This window comes from Pseudorasbora parva, chromosome 1 (genome assembly GCF_024679245.1).
Source record: "Pseudorasbora parva isolate DD20220531a chromosome 1, ASM2467924v1, whole genome shotgun sequence".
Lineage (NCBI taxonomy): Eukaryota > Metazoa > Chordata > Actinopteri > Cypriniformes > Gobionidae > Pseudorasbora > Pseudorasbora parva.
In genome coordinates this window covers 52,636,475-52,658,987 of record NC_090172.1, presented here as the reverse complement: position 1 = coordinate 52,658,987, position 22,513 = coordinate 52,636,475, and the positions used below count along the sequence as shown (strand labels likewise).

The 22,513-nt window shown below is 37.8% G+C and overlaps 2 long non-coding RNA genes across 3 annotated transcripts; one reads left to right on the top strand and one right to left on the bottom strand.

The window, feature by feature from the left end:
- The first annotated feature begins 1,610 nt into the window (after positions 1-1,610).
- LOC137076596 (uncharacterized) lies at positions 1,611-16,503 on the top strand. Of its 2 annotated transcripts, XR_010905264.1 has the most exons (5): positions 1,611-2,129; positions 3,235-3,420; positions 5,698-5,765; positions 7,276-7,516; positions 15,648-16,503. It is a non-coding gene; the product is annotated as an uncharacterized lncRNA (long non-coding RNA). The 2 variants fall into 2 exon arrangements; XR_010905263.1 differs by lacking the exon at positions 1,611-2,129 and having other exon boundaries at positions 2,660-3,420.
- On the bottom strand, positions 15,208-21,695 carry LOC137076612 (uncharacterized). Its single transcript, XR_010905265.1, has 2 exons — positions 21,569-21,695; positions 15,208-15,789 (listed from the first exon to the last, which is right to left on the bottom strand). It is a non-coding gene; the product is annotated as an uncharacterized lncRNA (long non-coding RNA).
- Positions 21,696-22,513: the final 818 nt, after the last annotated feature.

Genomic DNA, 22,513 nt, shown 5'->3' with positions numbered 1-22,513 from the left:
TCAGAGCACGCAGATGCAGTGGATATCAAGAAATAGTTATTATGACCAATTTCCATCTGAATCTTCTGCACACGCGCACTCTAAATGCCATAATTGTGGTCATAAAAATCATCAAACGGTAAGTAGCTCTGGTGAAGTCCACTCAAAGGTCAGTGACGTAGACAAAATTAATGTCAAGGAAATACATTTGTAATAAATAAAAGAATGTTCTCAACTGTTATTACAGTGATTTATTTGTACATCAAATGTTGCAATAATATTGCTAAAAATGTTTTATGTTGGAAGCGATCTTTGGTCTGTTTGCCTGCAAGTGGGACAGCGTGTTTTGACCAATGTGGGACAGTGTTATTTAATTGAGGAAAATGAAATGCCACGTGTATTTTTGTTAAATGAACGCAGCAATATTATTTGTTTTAAGATCAATAGAGGACAACGGGACCCTGATGAGTCCATGCATGTCTCTGGCAAGGACTGCTTATTTCTGTGTGCTTTTACCATAAGGCTACAATTTTAAAAATACATGTTTCATTACTTGCAGATTATAAAAGTTAACTAACAGTTTTGAAGACATCCCTTGGTCCAAAGTAAAACTCGTTGTTGAATCTTTTATCAAGTTATTTTGCTCTATTTATTAACTCACTTCACTGGTTATTATTGCTGCCAGAAATCTGACATATATTTGTAACAAATCCTTTTAAGTAGCCTAGTATATGGTGGATGTGTTATATGATTGTATTTAATATTCCAAATCCGCACATTTTAGACAAAACGATGAAGACAGCAAGAAAACTGTTTACTGATACTAATAAACCAAATACGCGCATTTAACCAGGAGTGTTTTTCAAGCGTGCTTCGCCAAAATTAAACTGTTTCTAACCCAAAACAGCGTCCCAGATTTCAGCGCAAACTGTCCCACAATAGAAAATCCACAAATTCGTACGGCACAATAAGCACAAATATAGCCTGTGTGTCATTTTCCTTTTAAGTACAACATCTGAAAAGATTTTCCTGATTTATTAAAGGAAGATCTTGGGGACTTTCATGATGGCATACGATTTTGATATAGAATATTGTTTTGGGTTCATATGGGAATAGTGCACCATTGCAAAAAGTGTCCTTAATTACCCCAATCCACTTCATCAACATAATTCTTCTCTACATTGGGTTATCAGAATTATTTTTTAAAGCATACTTACAGTCTTGTATTTTTGTCTTTTTTTCTTTAGACAACGAATCAGCTTTATAGGACAAGTGTGTTTGCACAGGGATTTGTCATCGGTTCCAGCAGCTTCTTTAGAAACATAACAATTAGGCACATGATAACAGAGTGCAGCCAAAGAAAGATGTATAGGCTATAGTGAGTCACGATGAGTACATTTGAAATGATAGGCTATAAATATACCCTAGTTTCATCATTTGAAATCCACAGACCTCTTGCTCATAAAGGGCAAATATTGCAGGGGAATGCTGAAACTATAGGCATGATTTAATTCATTTTAGGTTACTATAGGAACTCTGGAACCTATAGGAGACACTCTGACGCGCGCGCACTCAGCAAACCAAGGAAAGCGCGCGCGCAAAAAGGAAGAGAGAGAGGGAGAAAGGGAGCACGCGCGTGTGGTTGTGATTGGTCGCTCGGCTGCCTGCTGCCGGAGTGACGTCACTGCAGGAGAGAACTGCCAGAGGAGGATGCATTTAGTCAGAAACTAGACTCTCTCAAGCCGGAGAGAGAGAACATCAGATCCACAGAGCGCAGAAGGCAAGGGAATGAGAACGAGAACATTGCGTGAAGATTTCTCCTCTCACGTACTCGCATGAACACTGTTAGCATGCTTTTCAAGGGTGGAATTCCCCATATTGGAAATTAAACTGTCCGTTGTAATCCCTGGATGTCTGAGACGCAACATTCGATGGCTGAATACTTAAGGACTGCGAGTTTTGAATGGAAACGCATCACCGAAGAGATGCACGGAAGAGTTTGGCGTTTGACTAGAGGCGTCTGCGCTGCTCTGAGATTTTAGCGTCATGTTCTTTAACGCGAGACGCACGGGAACCTCTGTTTGTCCCCGACACACGGCCACTCGCTTACTTTCTGACAGAGAGAGGAATATGTACGTCAATTATTAAAAGTAAGATTTGTTTTTTATTATTATCTGAATAATTTCTGCTTACTCTTTGTGCGTTGGTCATTTGAACCATGAATTGACTCATAGTACAGCTTGAACCAATGTTTCCCTCACAATACATTATAACTCATAGACAGTAGTCCATAAATTGACTTTAAATGATAAATAAATGCCCATTTGTAAAAATGCATGTATGTATGTATGTATGTATGAATGTATGTATGTATAATGCTAACATTTTACATAAATTGCTTATAACTGACCCCATGTGACAGACAAGGCCATGTTCGGTGGTAAGTACATGTGGCCCTCTGAACACTGTCTGGACTTTGTGCACTCTCAGCAGGTGAATCTAGAATATCTGGAACATTTGCAGTTACTTGATCTTGAAATGAGGGGCATGTGTTTTGGTAAAGTGTTATCTGTTTATTGCATGCACTTGTGACATGCGTGTATATGCACGCATATAAGGGTCTTAGTAAATTGAAAAAGCTTGCCAATTTGCATTATAGCCTATAATAACAACAACAAATTGAATAAGCAATATATATATATATAACTGTATGACGTCACATTTACGTGAGGGGAACGTGGGTTCAGTAGACAACTGAACTACTGAAATATGCTTTGCATACATCCTTGTTAAATACAATGCTAACTTCGTAAACTATTTGGGTCTTGTGTTGAAATCAAACTGTTGGATAAAAGGCTTTACCGTTTGCAGTTTGCGAAATTATAATGAACATAGCCTTAATGATGCACGATGTAGACCTGTAATGTGATTGTTAGGACCCAACGAGCCAAATGACCTAATAATCGCCATTTTAAAAGATTATTACTGACCGGAAGGCAGGGACAAAATCCTGTTTAAATCGGTTTTGATGAATAGAAACCTTGACAATAACTCCAAAGGCTCAATTTGAAACGCACCCAGACAGATATACCGCAACTTCAGGCCTACTATTGAGGATGTGGATTATATGTCTTCAGCACACGGGCTAATCCACGACCACACTTGACTTGTTAACAGGTCTATAAAAAGAGTCAATTAAATGGAATTTGAGTGGAATTTCTTTTATTGCGCATTAACACTATTTTCATTTATCAGGTCAACTTTATGAGGTGTTCCCCATTTAAAAAGTGTTGACAGGAGGTAGTTGCTGTCTTTGGTTATCTAGCTGTATGAGTGTTTATCTTCCTTCATAAAGCTAGATAACCGAAAGTAGAAACGTCCTCCTTAACTGCATGTGGACAAGTTGAGTGGGAAGCAATGATCGCAGGGAAACTGCATGAGGTAAGCAGGCCCTCTGTGTGAGTCATACAGGCAATTTAAATCACTGCAATGTAAAGTAATACGACCGCGCGGATAGGTCAAGTAATGTTTCATCCTTTATTATTTTCAGTGCACCTTTGGACACGTGCACGTTAGTGGACACACTATTTCAATCTCAGACGATTTCGTAAATGTAGTGCCTTGGTTAAAAACAATCATATGTTAAACACATTCCCAATGACTGCATTTACATTACTATTCATTTCAAAAGTATTAATTATGAATGCTTGTTTTAACTTTTACTTCCTTATTGTTTCTTGAAGTTATAATTTGACTAATTCAATCAAAGTTGGTTTTGTTGGTAAATGTGTGCTTTAGTGTGACAATTAAAAAGCTATAAGAAATAAAAGGAGGTGGTCAGTTATTTTATATTAAAATAATAATAATAATTAAGCAAGACAATTGCAGTGCTATTTCCAAAGGGGAAAATGAACAGCAAACGTTCACTTTTTATTTATTTATTTATTTGTTTTACTTAGGCTATACATCACAATCGGGTTGCTAATTTGTAATTTTAAATGACATGCAAAAAAGCTTTTTGTCGGTGTTGTGCGTTGTTAACTTTACGCGGAATGAGTGGATAAACTTCCTAGCTAGTTCCCAAACTGCTTCTTGCTTCAAACCACCCGATATCATTACCTCTACCAGGCAAAACTCACTGTATTATGCCTGCTTTTGTTCAGCACCTGGCACGCGCAAATGAGGCCTGCGTTTAATGCGCGTGGACCTCGATCTTGGTATAATCTAGAGAAATGGACTTCATGTGGATTTTACAATTAGTCTATTAATTATCGAGGGTACATTGATTCTCAAATAGGCTTGGTTGTAAATCTCTTCTCTCACGATGACAAATAAGCATACCTGACTCCTTTTAAACAAATCTTGTAAACAAAATGGCTTCCTGCGTGTTTGTCACACTGACTGATTTAGAGACAATGGGTTTTAAATTATTAAACTTTTTTTAAGCAGAAAGTAGGCAATTTCAGACTATTTTTTCACAACCTCTAGACAGCTAGAATTTTTGTTTTACTTTAAGCCCCACAAAATATCAGTTTTGAATGAAAACTTAGCCTAATTATAGGCGCTATTTAAGCACTTTTGTATGAATTGAACTGTATTAGCCTACCTTATTGCAGCTTTGAACAACTTCGATCTGAGCAACATGAACGTGACGTCATTGGCCCAACTAGCAATCACAATTTAAGCAATGACATCATGCTGAAGCAGCTTCATTATGATTGGCCAAATTAATCTGACTGTAGGCCCACATGTCAAAGATGCAGCGGAAATTAATGCAGAATGATTTTTTTATTATTTATTTTTTGTAATCCTCGTGTCCTTTTTATATGTCAAAAGACGTCATTGTAAAACACCTCTCCTACGCCACTGTAAAAATGACTAAAAAACAAAATAGTTGAACATGTTTAGAGTTAAAAATCGATTCATAAGTGTAAGGGCTAGTTATTGGAGGTCCGCTTCACGCAAAACACACACACACACACACACACACACACACACACACACACATACTAGTCTGTGTTTCGATGCGCTTCCGTTAAGTATAAACTATATTCAAAAATGCTTTATCATTAAATAAAAAAGTATAAAATGTGTTATAGTGAAACAATAGGAATATGCTACATGAAAATCCTGACGCGATCACAAATTAGAAAAAGATTCCAAAGGTGTGTGTAGGCCTAATCAAATTGTAACCTGAATTGGACTTTCCTTGCTTGAAAGTTCTTGTTTTACTGCTCTAAGGATAATCCTGAATAGGCTACTTTTATTTTCAGAAACAGACAGAAAGGTGTAATGCTATAAAAAAAAAATAGGGTGTGTAAACACTATCAAAGTGTAAATTGAGTGTAAACTGAATAAAGAGGAAATCATCTTGATAATTACATCTTGAGGGGGAAAACATAAGGTGTAAAATTGCAATAACTAGCAAATAAATTATAGTGATTTAACAACAAAAAAAAGATTGTTTCATGAGCTGACTAAGCAGATTTACATTCTCTATATTTTCCACATTTGAAAAAAGATGTTTCACGTGTGTGTGATTTAAGGAGCAAATTAGACCTTAGATCAACTTTCCAATTCAAGGTTAATTGTCTGGCATTTATTTGTTTGTAAATGATGTATAATAATTTATCGATTTTAAGTGTGTTTGCATGTCAAATGTAAATATTCTGATTAGTGTCTAATCCTGATGTCTTTTATTACTTCAACTTACTGTAGCCTCTCAAACTGCAGTGTCTTTTATGAGAGACCAGAGGACTGGAGCTAAGGGGAAAAAACACCATCTGGTAAGTGCAATCAAAGCGTATTACAATGCAACATTGTAATTAGAACAATTAGTTGTAGAGTTAATCTGATGCAAACACACAGTAAATCATAAAGTATATGCTAATGAATGCATGCACTTGAAAGGAGCCAAATGCAAATAGTAATGTGCTCAGTCAAGTCCAAGACACTACATGCATTAAATCTTTCATCAGAATATCTATATATCTATTTATCTCTCTTTATTTATATATATATATATATATATATATATATATATATATATATATATATATATATATATATATATATATATATATATATATATATATATATATATATATATATATATATATATATGAAAGCTTTCTGTTTGTGGCTATGTGGCCAATATCTACATTCATTTTGCTATATTTATGCAAGTGTGATTTGTTTTTTTTTTTTTTGTTTTTTTTTTTTCTCACAAATGTACACTCATCCAAGCCCCAACGATGCTCAGGCATTCTTTTACAAATTGCATATATAAATTTCAGTTGTAGATATTTAGCCTTTAAAGACACTAATATCAGTTTCACATTTGGGCTAGCCACCAATAATTTCTTTACAGTAAAGAGCAGGTCATCATCCAAAAGGCTTTCTTGATTATTCTATATATTAATGCTGTATATGTTGTATGTGCTTTTCAAATCGAATCAGGCGGACGTTATGCAGTTCACGCACATATTAGGGCTCGCTATAGCTTTTAATCATAACCGGGGGAAAAACACAAGCGCATAATTATCTCATGAAAAATCCCTCAAAGCATGACCTGTGTGAAAAAGAATGAAAATAAATCTAAACCGTGATGTATTTTAACATGGCTGAGAATACGTGGATAGGATGACTGCAGGACATTAGGCCAAAGGCTTCAATGCGATAAATGATCAGAGAGAGGAAATTATATGTCTGTCTCCATCTCGATAATGATAAGAATGTATGGGCCACTATCACATCGCATATTACTTTATGTAAAATTAATGTGAGCAAAGAAATTCTGTCATCATTCATTAACAATGATCTTTTCCAGCTAAACTGGTTACCTAGCACAATTGAATAAGGGTTATTCAATGAAATTATGGGTGGACAGTAATTGATGTGGGCCGATTCAGTATACCTTCACAGTGGCCAGCATTGCCAATGATAACACAAAAGCCGGACGTGCATGCCTTTGCACGATTTGTGTATTATGTACTATTAACATTACTAATATCTGGATCTTAGTATTGTCTGGTCTGTCGCTGGTTAAGTTACTTAGCATGATAGCAACAAGAAATGTTACCGCTTAGATTATCCAAAGAAATGATATATAGCAGTTGCCATGACATCTGCTTTGGCAGTGCTAAAAGGGGCTTTTTGTCCTTTATTTTCTTGTTTCCCCTTGCCAGCCATTTACACTGCCTTTTTTGAGCAAGAGGGAGAGAGGGAAAAAATGGTGCAATTGTCCAAATGAAAGAAAAGAAAAATAATAGTCAACCCTCATCCTTCTTCAACCAGCTCCCCTCCCTTCTTCTTCAACGGAAGCATTTAGTGCCATCTGTGCCCCCGGAGAAAAGAGGAAAAAAAGAAAGGAGTGAGAGTCTACATCCCAAGTGCCAATGGGGACAAAGAGGCTGCCAGTTGCCACGGACCACCAGATGCTGGAAGACTGCAAGTCTGAATGAGGGGTGTGCTTTCAGGAAGCCATCTTGATGGAGAAACTGGCTGCTGATTCCTAAAATGGCTGTGTTGGCATGAGGTAAGCTGCATCGTTGCCTATATCAGACTAGCTGTTGCGTTATTGCGACTGATTTTGGCTCGGTCTGTTTTGCTTTGCATTGCCAGGGAATTTGAAACGTTAAGCAAACGAATGCTTACGCAAATATGTCTCTTAAAAAGGATGGATGTGTTTCGTGGTTGTTCTGAGCGTAAGAACTTAAAAAGAACTATCACACACACTCTCATCTTTCCTGGCTAATTAGACAATGGCCCTGTTATCTATATGCACACACATCAGACCTTCTGATTTGTAGCAAGCTTTGAACGCAAATGAATCCCTCGTGCTGCTGTATACATATTTTCAAACGGAATGTAGCTATTAATTTACGCTCTCGCTGCGTTAATTGACTGGAGGTAGTGTTATGTGTTTGCAATGGACAGATTCATGTAACTAAATCCTGAGCCATGCCACTTCAACGATTACACATGAAATGATCAGATTTTCAGATGAAACCAAAAAGTGAGAGCTGCTTGAACTCAATAAGTTAATTGATACACTGCCTCCTCTTGACCAATGCAACAGAGTCAACCTGGCCTGAAGAGCACTTTTGTTTCTGCCACTTAATGATACACCAAAGTGCTGGCACAAAGGTGCCAAGTGCCCCTCACCACATTAAAAACATGGTACAGTGTGAGAGTCCTCTTTAACATTAAAACATGCTTTTTGTAATGTTTGTTGCCTCTCATAATAGCCACGGTTTGTATCATTAGCTGGTCAGAAAGTGAGAGTTGCAAAACATCACATTGCCCTCTCGGTTCACTAGGATGTTACGTGGCACGAGGAAATTTACGCAGGCCGCTTGGTTACAGAGAGCTGCGTGTTATGTCATTGAAATGGATGGAAGATACTGAAACGTTCCTCACAAAGGCGACTGGTTGCGTCATAATGGATCGCTGGTGATATGCAGAGCTGTGCTGGAGTGCTTATCGCAGAAAATTATGAAAATAGGTGGAACACAGGCATTCTGAAACATATTTGCTCTAGGATGACAAATTTGCTTTGCTTTTGTGCTTTAACCAAAACAACAAACATGAACAGAGCATAAATATTCAAAATACACTGAAACGTATTGAAATGCGAAGACGAGACAAATGATGCGTCATCTACTGAATATTTAAAGCCATTGAATCCTCCTCGTAATAACAGAAAACCGTTTTTGCATACTTACTGAGCGTGGAAACCCTGTGTGCCTAAAAGACCTCGTTGTCCATAAATGAGAAAAAAATAATAAAAAAGACTGACATTTTATCCTAAAAGAGGAGGTTTGGCAGAATAGCCCATCAAAAAAGACGTGTAAAAAAGATCACTGATGTACGGAAGGTGCCCGTGGAGCTTACAAATAAAGGAAACAATGATGCAAGCGCCTCAGTTAATGAAAAAGAGCAGACAAGCTCTGCATATTAACATAATTGCATAGGAACAAGCAGAGAGGACTGAGCCCCCAATTAAAGGCACAGCGGCGCTTTAGCAACGGCACGTGGCAGTGTTCTATATTTTGAATGTTTACATGTAAATTTGAATTCAAAGCCAAGACAAAAAAAGACTTTGTTACTGTTGTTCCATCTGCGTTCAGAAATGTCTTTTTTCTTGCAGAGAACTGAAGTCTTTACATGTATTCTAGAAATTTCCAGGGATGAATACGCAGTACAGTGCATCTGAATGCAAACACATTATTTTTGCAATCTTTAAAAAGGAGCATTTGCTTTCTCTGTCATGCATGTGACAGATAAGGACGACCTCTGTCCTTTTTTTTTTTTTAAAGAAATAACCGGAGGTTTTAGGATTTCTCATGCCTGTAATGGGCAGAAAACAAAGATTACACACAGTGAACCGGTTCAACAGAAAGATAGTGATTTAAGATTTATCACAGCGCATATTTGTGTCAGATGTTATTAATAAATGGAAATGGTTATCTCCATCTACATGCAAAAAAAATAAACAATCTGTTTCTGACCACATATTTTACACTCATCCTTAGACAAAATAGTAGCATGGAAATGAGCGTCTGCACCTTTAATATGGAATTTCTAATTAGGCTGTGTATCTTGCAGCGAGGGGGAGGGGTTTCCTTCCTCTGCATCTCTCAGGGTTTTATGTAAAAGACCTTCAGTGCTTAAAAATCCCAGATAGGGACACAAAACTAATTTTATACTCTTGAACAGAGTCTAATGCAATACTGTTACACAACAACATTGCGTTTTCCTAAGTGGCCAATAGGTTAACAGCATCAGAACTGGAGATGGTTTAACAGCAAATATGTGTTTGCGAATTTATAGACGCAAGAATAAATGTTCAGGTTTGCGTTTTGTGTGTTCGTGTTGTGTGTGTGTGTGTGTGTGTGTGTGTATGTGTGAATATAAGCGGTCGAGCAGGGGGAGTGGATGCTTGTCAGAGCATAATGTGACTGCTGCAGAGCAGTGGCTGAAAAGTGTTAATTATGCCGCTTGGCACGGTGCCAAACCCATACCAGATTTTTCCAGTTTTCAATATGCAAATCATGCACTGAACTGTGTATTGTTTTTGTGGTTTACCAGTTCTTTGTGTTTTCAGTCAAACAGAATGCGCACGCAAGCATCTGAGTCCATATGCATATTTTTCTTTTTGCATCAAGCAAGCAACAATTGCATTATATTGCTGTGAAACAACCCCAGTCCAAATGAATCATTTCAAGAAATTCTAGTAATTCAAATGGGTGTGTGTGTGTGTGTGTGGGGGGGGGGGGGGGGGGGGTCTTATTCCTTGTCATATTTGGATTACTGTCTGTAGCTCTCTTTATGGATATGGTATATGTGGATTTTTAGGTATGACTCGAATGATTATATGATATTTTCATGGACTGAAAAGGGCAAATCTTTGAAATGTCTCCCAAGGTGTCTGGCACAATAATCAATTCTACACAAGGTAATTTGCGTGTGTGTGTGTGTGTGTGTGTGTCAGTCAGTCAGTCAGTCAGTCAGTCAGTCAGTCAGTCAGTCAAGAAAGTCTGTTTCAGGGACTTTTTTTAATTTATTTTTACACAAACTCTCCTTACACATATTCAGGCATCAATAGCAATACCACTAATGATGATTAGTAATAAATAAAGAGCAAATCTTTAGCTGTAGGCTCTGTGTTGGTAAACAGTTTGATAGTGCCCACATTATTATTCCAGACCTCTCTCCTCTTCTACAATGGCAGCATTGTACGGCGAGCACTTGACGTGGGTGCGCGGTCCCCCCTGTTTCCCACCATTGTCTGTACGGATGGAGTGCCAGAGACAGTGGAGGGTAATAAGCTGAGAAAGATGCTCAGGCCCAGACAGAGCCAGATGCCTAAATTAGCACCCGAACCCTAAGAGACGATCCTCAGGGAACGGCTGAGGACAGGATAGGGCTTTATTTCTCCTCTGTGCAGTGCTAGCACCATTGTATGCTTGCGCAACCCGGAAGTGCGTGATTATTTGCACAATCATGTGTGCTTATATTGCTCATATTTTGGCAGTGCGTGCTAGAGTATCGAGTTGTTCCAAAGGATTTGTATCAATTAAGGTCGACGCTAATGAATTCAAATGCATTTTGTTGGCCTGGATGGTTCCTTGAAGACTCCATGGAACCTTTCGATTACACAAAATGTTCTATAAAAATGTAAAACATTTGAAAAAGAATGCATTTTGCATGTAAAATCACAAACAATTCGAGTTTGAAGGAGAGTTTGTTCCTCTCCCCTCTTCTGCTAGGGCACAGTAGTTGGGCAAGCAATTAATTAAAGCTCCATTACAATATATTACCCAGTAAAATAGAGGCAGCGATACAGAAAACCACAGAGAAAGTTTACACTGGGACAGCGACAGTATGTCACAGCAAAGCAAAAGCCACAAAGAAAGGAGGAATTATTTTTGATAAATCGAAGAATAAAAAGTATTGCAGTAGAGTGCTTGTGTGCAAAGCCTACGAGGACATTGTGTCACCAACTGAGGGTTTCCGTCCTCGACACCAGCACGGCGGGACAAAATAGAGCGAGATAAACAATTGACGTTAATAAATACACTGATGATGAACAATGAAATATGGAGGAAACATGTGTTTGGTGGGGAATGGATGTGGTGGGGGGAGGGCTTTTACTGTCTGGCTCAGTCTGTGGCCTCATGTGGCAGTTGCTGCAGCTGGCATGTTAATATCAAAGGCCTATGGGAGGTGGCTATCTGGGAATATTTGTCTGGCATACTAACAGTTTTCTTCCCATCATATGTCATCTTTATGTCCAGTGTTATAGGGTTTCACATATTTATTTCTGAAAGCCAGCTCTGTGAGATTTCATTTCTTGCTCTTCTTGCTCTGATAAAAACGTTGTGCCAGATTAGATTGTGACACGTATATAATATGACTGCATGGCAAGTGCTCGTGGTGACTGTTCTTATACAGAAGTTATATTTCTGGCATGTTTTACTAAAGAGATATCTCTCGAGGACAGGTTGAGAATGGACAATATTGAAGGCACTTAACAAGGGTAGGTGAGCGCTGTAAATCGCTTTCATCAGTGGTCATAACTGAGAAATGGACAGTGGAGAGAAATGACTCAGAAGCATCTCTTGGGTTCGCGTTTAAGACCATTGTGTGTTTTACGGGAGAATTCCCCTTTTTTTCCCCCTTGTGGATACCTCAGCTGTCGATCTCGTCTTAATCTGGGGATAAACACGATTATCCTGCGAAGGGTTGTTCTTAGCTTTGTATCAGCTACGGGGGAGCTTTGAAATGGTTCCCCCCACCTTTTTTCCCCGTCCTTGGACGAGTGGTCTTGAAAAGCTTGGGATTGGGATTCCCGAGCAGGACTCTTGCTGGAATAACAGGCTGCAAAAAGAACCGCAGTCAGCAGAGTGGTAGATCAAAACTGAATTAGACGCAGGTAATCCAGAACAACAATGGAGACATTAAGATCACAGAAGTATACGGCACTTTAATCTAGATCATGACCAAGCTTGACAGATGGATGAAAGTGAGCATTGTACCTTAAAGAGACAGTTCACCCTAAAATTAAAATATTCACCCTCATATTGCTATATATGTGTAACACAAAACTATAAGATTGCCTTTCAGAATGTTTTTTATGCGTGTATTAGTCATGCCTGTTTGGAACATGAGGGTGTGTAAACGGTGACATTGTGTGAATTATGCATTTAAGCGAGGCTATAGGCTGAATCTACATATATGAAGTACCCTCATGTGACTTCAAATCAGTTTAGATGACAAATGAACACTTTTTTTGGTCCTTATTATTCAGGTCTATGCCATTAAAATCATAAGTTCTGAGAGCATAACCTTGAAAAAAATTGTCACGTATGAAAGCAGTTCTTTCAGACTTCTCTTTTGTTGATAAAAATGAAGAGTGCCAAAGATGAGGTTAAAGAAGACTAGAGTTGCGTTGAAAAGGTCTGGCAATGTAATTTGTAATAAAGCATTAAAATGAGACACAAGCTAAGCCTTCATTGCAAATCCTTAAAGCAGCCACTCACAGGAACATCAATAAACTGTATCCTGGAGGACGCAAGAGCAAAGGGCAGGGCTAGGAATTCAAAAACAGGAGAGTGGAGTCCAGGGAACACTTAAACCTCCATCATGGCCCCACCATTATAAAAGACCTTGGGATATAATTATCCTCACTTTGTAACTTTGCTTCGCTTTTTGCCCACTTTACATCCTAATGAGAAGAATTACCATCGCTTTTAAAATGTAAATAGTAAGGAAATTGTTGTTTTATGTTGCGAGTTTTATCATTTGTTGAAACATCATATTTGTTGATCTACTCCGAAATGGATGGTTCACCAAAAAATAAACATTGAACCCCTTGGACTTTCATTGTACAGACAAAGGGAATATCTTATTCTGTGTTCATTAATGTGACTACCGTAAATGATTTTCATAAGGATGTGTGATCCTCATTGTTGCTATCAGAGTCAAGTTCAAGTTCAAAGCCTGTAGGAGTCCCATGCAGCCAGACTGGGAACTTCTTCATCCACCCCTGTGAACCAGCTCACCCCTTATAACCCACACCCTATCTGCCCCTGTCCCCCACCCCTGTCATTTGGTGTCCGGCTGGAGGGGGGCTCTCCACTCTGTGCCGTTGCTAAGGGAGCGAGGGCTGGCTGGCCCAGCAATGCGCTGGTGAAAAGGCCCGCCTGTCAAAGTGTCTGAGGGAAGTCAGCCTGGTTGGCTTGCCCCTCCGTACACACACTCTTATATATACAGCGCACTTGTGTGTGTTCTAGACCCTGGGAATGGCAGCAAGCACTTTATATTCATCAGCCCACCCTCCCCACTTGTCGCAGTGACTTTGGTAAACAGCCCCCCCCCCTTCCTATAATGTCTACTTCCATCCCATAATCCTCCTCCTTGCAACTTCTCATATAGGAACGATGTATATATATATATATATATATATATATATATATATATATATATATATATATATATATATATATATACCAAAGATATTATGTACCTCTTTTGCTATTGGTACAAAAAAGATCCCTGGTCTTTGGTTCTACGGTGTTAATACACTTTCCTCTCTTAGTTTATTAAGAATTCAGTTTGGTGGGTGGTGGACAGATGCGAAGATACTAGGAACTTATGTTTCTTCTAGAATCAACATAGTAGTACAACTAGAATGTCACGAAGGGCTCTGTTCCCATTACAGTAGAGCGCGGTGATGAGAACAAGTGAGAGTTGAGTGAGTGTGTGTTTTCTTGAGGTCTCATTCAAGGCTGAGGACGAGAACTGAGAATAAAAGGCCAGTGATTTGCATAAGCTGCATGCTGTCTGAGGGTTTTGGGATGGGGGTGGGGGTGGGGGGGCTAGAAGGGAAAAAAGATATGCGGGAATATAAAAAAAGAGACGGAAAGAAACCCCACATTGTAGAGGCACAGAAAGAGAGAGGGGGCTTGAATGAAGCAGAGGGTGAAAATTGACAGAGAAAAGGGTCTTGCCAAGTCTCCTGCAGGGATTAAATTGTCCATAAACCTCTCTACATATAATTTGGGTAAAACTGGTAATGGCGTTGGTACAAATCGTACACAAATTCTAAGGGTGACGGGGTATAGAAAAGATTTGCACCACTTTTGGAAGCAAATGAAGAATGAGGGATTGAAAACAAATACGGCCAGTGAATGTAAAAGTGTTGGGAAGTTGTATGCATTACCCTTCACTAGATAACCACATTTGTTTTTACCAAACAGACAACGTTATTTGAAGCAAAATAAAATACTTAAAATGATCTCGAAATCCCATCCTTTTAAGACTATAATGACTAAGCCGAGTGAACATGCTGATGTAGTAAAATTGTAGAATAACACAAACACACACACACACCATACTGCAATTTAAATGCTTGATTGCTCTCATTAAAAGAACAACTGAATAACCCGGCAGAATGATTTCCAAAATCTACAACCTTTGAGTTTTAGGAGTGTAACAAACCCATAACCTATTACATCTATTTGTGGTGAGAAACAAGAGCCATTAAAACTAGTTGAAAGCATGTGTTTGCATTGCATTGTTTCAGTTCACCATTTTCGCAGACTGGTTGATAATTCTAAACTCTTCATAAGCATTTACATTACATTATATTTTTGCACGTAGCAGATGCTTTTATCCAAAGCGACTACAACAACACCTTCATCAAAGAGCTAACACTCATCATAGTACACAATGCTGGGTTTATTAGACAACTAGATTAGGAAACCAGCTATAAAAGAGGGGGAATGCATTTCATTTGCATTTCAATCGATCAGATATTTTCAAGTTGAGAGTGGAGAGACGTTCACAAACAAGACATAACAAACTTCAGTTTTGGGCACACAGGATTATTATTTTATTTTCCTTTCAGAAGTGTTAAAAAAACATCTTCAGAGGCTTCATTTATCCCTTGCGACCATGCAACTCTCATATCTTTGCATCTATTTCTAATGTTAATTTTCATGTGGTTTTTATAATGAATAGCACTGACTAACATCACAGGGATAACCTTCACTTGAGTTCTCCACATTGTTGTCCATGCCAATATATTATCTGACATTCATGCATCATAACAGTAAGCCATAACAATATTTTTCTTTTTCTTTTTCTTTATCTCTAACCAGGCTCCTGGCAACAAAACCTGAAAAATCCCCATGGTTGTCGTCAGCTGCCGGAGAAACGGAGGCCATCCAGCTACGTTTGAATCAAATGGTCAATCACATCACCTCAGGAATCCAGTGTCCAGCATTTCGTCCAGATGGTTCACTGTGAGGATATTAAACAAGCAGACGTGAGGGATGGCTTTTAAAATGTGCACTAATTGATTTAACTGGGTGTCTTAAAACTGTTCAGTCTTCAAACAGTCACTAATAGTGGATGGGAATTTGGGCTGTTCCCCCCAGTTAATTCTAAGATATTAAAAATGTGTCAGACAATCTTATAGTTTTGTATAAACTCAAGAGAATAATGTGCCTTAATGTGTCAAATGTTTACAATGAGATGTGGCATTATTGAAACAAATGTCAATATCTGTGATCCTCCACCCACACCCCATTTAATACTTCCTTGTCTCGAGTAAAATGTATGAACGTTCATAGAGTATTGCTAAAATCCACGCCCACGTTCATATTTATAAAAACGTGAAGAAGTGTTAAGCACCACATCAGGGTTTAAACAGATGTACACCCTTTTCCTTGTGGCAAAGAGTCGGAGTTCTGCGGTTATTTGGACATCTAAGCTATTTTTGCCGCTCGCAATTCTCAAGTAAAGGATTTAGACGTGGACTGGTGCTCTTTTATATGTTAATGACATTAAGCGCCATTGCGTGGCGTTTACAAGGGGAGATCTGTAACCAGATCATTTGCGATTTATACATTTCACATCTGGAAGAGAGGCGCGCGCACGGTCGTCGCATATTGGTCGTAAGATCAAATGTATGACGGTTTCTATGCAACATTATATAAATATATAAATAAATAAATAAATGTATATATAATTTTGTTTATCATGCATGGCTATGTATAGTGTGTAGCTACATGTATTATGTAGGCCTATCTCTAAATGTATTTGTCTAATTGTATGATGTATGACTACAATTGTAAAGCTGTTCTAATAAACATGCATTAAAGCTATCTGAATGGTTGTTGACATTGAAAAACCGCTTTAGTATTGAACTGAACTTTAACAGGGGGTGGACGTCAACCACGGCTTCACCTGCAGAGGCCACAAGTTATTTTGTAAGCAGCTTGACGGCTCAGAGGGCTCTCCTGTCAGCACCTTGGACAGCACATAATAAAGTGTGGAAAATAACCAGCAAATGAATCACCTCCCTTATTGAAGCAGAATAGAATGAGTCACCTTAAGGTGTTTTTTAAAATTTAGGAAGGAGTTTAAATATCTAATTTTGTGAATGAGATTTTCTTGATTGGCAGACTTTCTGTAAATCATTTACTGAGATTATGTGAAGAATTTATGTTGTATGACTTAAAAGAGTAGCCTAGGCTATCACAATATTGAATATATAAAGTAAACATTTATTATTAGCCTTGCAAAAAAATCGTTTTTCCATTTGTTATGATTGAGCTGTAATATACATTCAACACACTGACAGCTGAGGAGAAATATACCTGATGTAAAGCACATGCGGGTTAAATCAGATGTATAAAGCTGATGTATCTAACCAATTTCACAAGATTTCTTCTTCAAGTAAAATTCAGTTTGAATGGGTTTTTCCTCCGCGGTTCACAAAACCATAAAACAATTTGAAAAATTGTGAGTCCTGTAAATGAATCGTTCGTTAAACGTCGAACCACAAAACCTCATTTAAACCTTTATACAAATGAACAATGATATCGTAAGTTCCGCGATGAAGGTGAAATCGTGCTGTTATAGGCCTTTAGCTTTTTTTTTTTTAGGAGATTTAAAAATCGGAAATGTAATATTAGGCCTATAATATTTTTCTTTGGCTAAATATCTCCAGTTGCTATTCATTGTTTGCAGGTCGCACAAAGCTAAACAGATTAAAAATATAAAAAAATTCTGAATTATCTGACCTAAATGTAGGCCTATTGCAGGCGGTCGTTTAATAAATACCTTGTATTAGTTGGCTACAAATTATGGGTTCTGTGCATGAAATATTTGGACTCATGTAAGATTTTCTTTCTTTAAAAGCACACTTTAGACGCGGAAACTTTTCTTCATGTTGTTGGATAATCAAACTCCTTCCCACCTGTTTATTCTCTTATTATGGTTTAATTGTCGCGGTTAAAACAAAAAAAGAAAGAAAGAAATTGTAAAAAAGAGAGAAAGAGGTCTGACGATATCGACAAAACAGAATTAGGTCATTTATTTAATTGTTTTCATTTATTTTATTTTAAAACAAACAACAACAACAAAACACTGAACGTCGATCCAGCTATTCAATAAACATTTACTGTGAGCAAATAAACAACCCCTGTATTAGATTTCCAGCAATCTAAACTAACATGCAGCATTCATATCTGCATAAGCCTGTGGAAAAACAGGAGACTCGTTAGTCGTCGGATATCAAGTTAATATAGTAGGAGAGACCCTTGGACTGCTGTAACGCGGGGTAAGTGTAACACCATTAGTTTACAATTAGAAATCACCTACAGGGGTGAAATCCCAATCATAAACACCACCCATCCGAGGTGGAAGATGAAGTTATGAAAAACATAAATGATTTACAAGACATGAAGAGGAAATAAAGTTCAGGTCTGCTTTATAATTTATTTTGATGAGTATATTATGATATATCATTTGATTCAGCAGGTCGTCTTGTTTAATTTGAAATACACTCAAGCTTGTCATTTAAATGTTAAAATTCTAAATATTATATATGACCAGACCGGAAGGGTTGTAACACTTTGCAATGTAGGCCTATACACTGTTAACAAAATATATATATTTTCATGATTTGTTATAACAACTTTTTATATTTAATTAATGTGGTTCAGATAACACAATATTGTGATATCTCCTTCATTGTATTAACTTAAAATTTTGAGTTTAATAATTGAAGGTATAGCCAGGTAACTTACTACTACAAAAAATGTAGCCAATGAAGTCAAACTGGTCTCATATGGTTGTTCGCACATTAAATATTAAAAAATATCAATGTATATTGTATTAGTAATGTTTCAACCCATCATGGCAGGTGAAACAAGCACTCTTGACACTAATTTAAATAGGATATAGATTTAAAAAAGAGAGAATAAATGTATTTATGAAAATAAATTGTATCAATGTTGAAAAGTGTATCAAAAAGTGTCTGATACACACCATGATCTCCCCTATATTTACCACAGCTTGTTGACCTCTGTGGTTTAGACAATAAAGGGTTGTGACCTGTTTATGGTGGACCAAGGGTGCAGACTGACTCCAAACTGACCAGACACGTGCCCTTTGCCCCAAACAAGCCTCTTAAACATCATCAATGCATAATAGCAACTGGTGAGGGTGTGGAGAGGGGGAATTATTTTGTTATTGTAATAAAGCGTTATGTTATAAGTTAGATTATGCACCCGAATGCATATCTGCCTTGATTTATTTATTTATTATTGTGGGTTATTATAAAAATGTTAACCAATCTGCAATCCAGCAGTCAGAAGAGTGGACCTCATCAGTGTCAGATTTGAAGTTGATGTCAACACTAGTCTCTTGAGGACCGTCACAGCTGACACAAGGGTCAGAGGTGATGTACTAGGTTCAAGTGGTTTGTCCAGTTATTCCCAAAGGGCCAATCGAATAATAAAGAAGAAGATGAAAGCGATGACATTAATTTTCTCTGTGTCCACTATTAATTCCTTTGGCTTATTTTTGCTTTAAAATACAACATTTTAGTTGAAAGCATCTGGCTAAATAAGACTTAGGCCTTCAGATATTTTTTATTTAAGGCTAGAAACACGGATTTTCTTTTTCTGTGCCCTGAAAAAATAAGCTATTTGATCAAAATAAACAAAAAAAAAGCGTTTCGGTTTCTAACATCAAAGGACGCCATGGTAGGCCTACATTTTTATGTACACCCTCCCTTGCCTCCTATCCTGGTGAATTCTGCATTCCAATGTAAGATATCCTTGCGTCATATTTATATTAAATTTAAAGCATGAGAATGCAAAAAAAATGAAGAAATGACCCACAAAGTGCGCTCGCCAACTGCAGGTGTTAAGTCACGTGGTACTGTATGATCGTTTGCATTCATTCATTTATTCTGCTCGGATTTTCTGCTTGTCATAAGCAGATAAATAGCTACTATTGTACAAAGAGGCACCGAGGGCTCACCTATTTAAAAAGCACTGAGAAAATAATCTTTAGGCCTGATGTTAGGGAGACAAAACAACATGTCCCACCCGTTATACCATAAACAAACTTATATAGATATATACATAGGCCTACATGACTTAAACCACATGAGTCTTCCATAGACACAATGAGTCTGTATCTTCTATCCCCATACATAGGCTACATACCTACCATCACAGAAAACTTTCTGCATTTTTCATTTTTCAATTTAATCTGATTTATAAACTGTTCCTTATGTGAAACCAAAAAGTAGGAGAGATTTCGGATATTGCCATCTTTGGGGACATTTTGTCCTCTTAACGTAGCACCACACGCTGTCTGTTTTGTTTCCCGTAATATTTTAAACGAGATGAGAGTATGGGTGGCGATCAGATAAAGATTATTTTTATTATCTATATCTCTGGATGGCACACCATTTTAACAGTGTGAGTTTCCTGTTGGACAGCATTTTTTTTTACATCTGAAATTAATTTTAAATCATAAGATTCCTAAAAAATATGAATTATATATTCGTTTGAGCGACATAAAAACACTATATTTCAGACGCAGAGAGCGTGCTGCAACACTCCTTGCTCTCTCTCCCCTTCCATACGATCCCCAAAATACTGAAAGATCCACGGAGAAAAAAAGGCTCAGCACCGAAAGACTTTCATTAGGAGCCAGACGAGCAGCAATTAGCAACAGAGCAGCTCAGCAAAGCCAAGAGCGCCGGGATTATTGTCCGATCATTTATATCTTCCAAACCAGTAAGCATTAAAGTCTGTATTGTAAGTTAGCATAAGAATAGGAACAGGTCCTGTGAACTTCCCCGACCTTCTGACCCTCTTTTCCGAGATGAATAGCACCACTTTCAGACACCCCAGCCTCTTCAACAGGCTTGAACCATGCCTAAATTCCCAATCATGGTAATTTAATATATCTTAAGCCCCCCGGCTGCTTGAATCCAGTTTTTCTATAGTTTGATGTAGGCATCTATGTCGCCTCACCCTGTCATTAGGGCTGCTACGGGACTGGCTTTCTCTCGTTAACCAAAAAAGCCACGGTGAATGGTCTTCCCATCCTTTGAGTATCATTTTTATGAAAAACAATACAGAGAACAATTAGTCTGCAACAATGACATTGTCAATAAGCACACAAACCCGCAAAACATAAACTGAAATCTAACTCTTTGAATGATTTTCTAGAGGGTAGGGGTTTCTCGAAATAACTAAATAGTAAGTTGAAGTTCATGACTGGCTCTTTCATTGCTCGATGACAGACAGGTTTGAGGCATTAGGCGCGTGCGCAGGAGTCTAACAAATGCCCCTGCCTCTTTGATGAATGGCGAATATCTAATGAGGCAGATGGGCACCTACTGTACTTTTCATTGTTTGCTGATAATGCATCGATTAAAGAGCCCAGGCACATTTGATTTAAATGTAACATAAATGTGTATGAATGGCTTTCCAATAATAATGAGACACTGAGGATGCGAGACCTCAATTTTTTTCCCCGTCAAGCGCGCCCCACGCGAACTGCCTATTCACGAGTCTGCAGAACTAAAGGAAAAAGGCGACATCTTTTGGCTGGAATAACAACAATAGAAGGCGCAAGCCTTTGAACAAGGCATTGAACAACCACTCGATATTTATCCTGAAACAGACGCATGCTATTATGCAGAACTAACAGGCACGGCTCGTATGAAAATAAACCCTGAATAATCAATAAGGTATCAATAGCCTACCCCACAGTGATCTCCATCTAGAGCATGTGCGTTGGTGTATGCTGCTGGGTGGATATTAAACTGTGTGAACATCAAGGCATCAACAACATTAATTATAGCGAGTTAATTTATGCATAGGCTAATTGTGCGTGATGTCACATCGCACCTCGTTGTATCGCGAGAATAAACAGATCTTTTCTCAGTCTTTTCCTTGTACTGGTAAACACCAGCAACCATTCTCATGCATGTTATAAAATCAAACACTCACATTGTGAATACAAAATATATAAAATAAATGATTGAATAGAGCGCCAAATGTATGTACATAAATATCAAACCTATTTGATATACATTAAAAGTAATGCTCATCCTCTATTTAAACCATGTTAATTGCGTGTTATCCAATTACTTTAACATCTGACCGTGTCTGAGAGAAGGGGAAAGTTTTAGAGGACAGCAAACTCACTCACTCGAGGCCTATATAAATAGCCAGTCTCTGCGGTTCATGAGGTCCACTGTTGTAATTCCATTTTGACTTGGCTTTTAGTGGTTGTGGTGCAGTGTTCGGCACACAGAAAGGACCCTTTACACATAATTACAGCTAATGTAACACTTGGCAAGAGGAAGGTGCCAAATTTGGCGCATAGCCAACACTAAGAGCTCCAGTACAAAAGCCCGCCATGATGGATGCATAAGCTGCTAAGACAAACAAATGCGCCTTATATGTTTTTATTGGGAAAAACTTCAAATATAACATAATTGCTTAAAAAAGCCTATAGCTATAGCCTAAATGCGAGATCATACGAATCGACTTTTTTTGACATTAGTAGGCTATAGGCCTATTATAAATATTAGGCCTAATTAAACATACAAATTGGTTTATTTTCTGACTGGCATATCACGGGGGAAATTCGTCCTAGTTAGAAACAACAGAATTGTCCAAATATTAAACATCAACTTATTCTA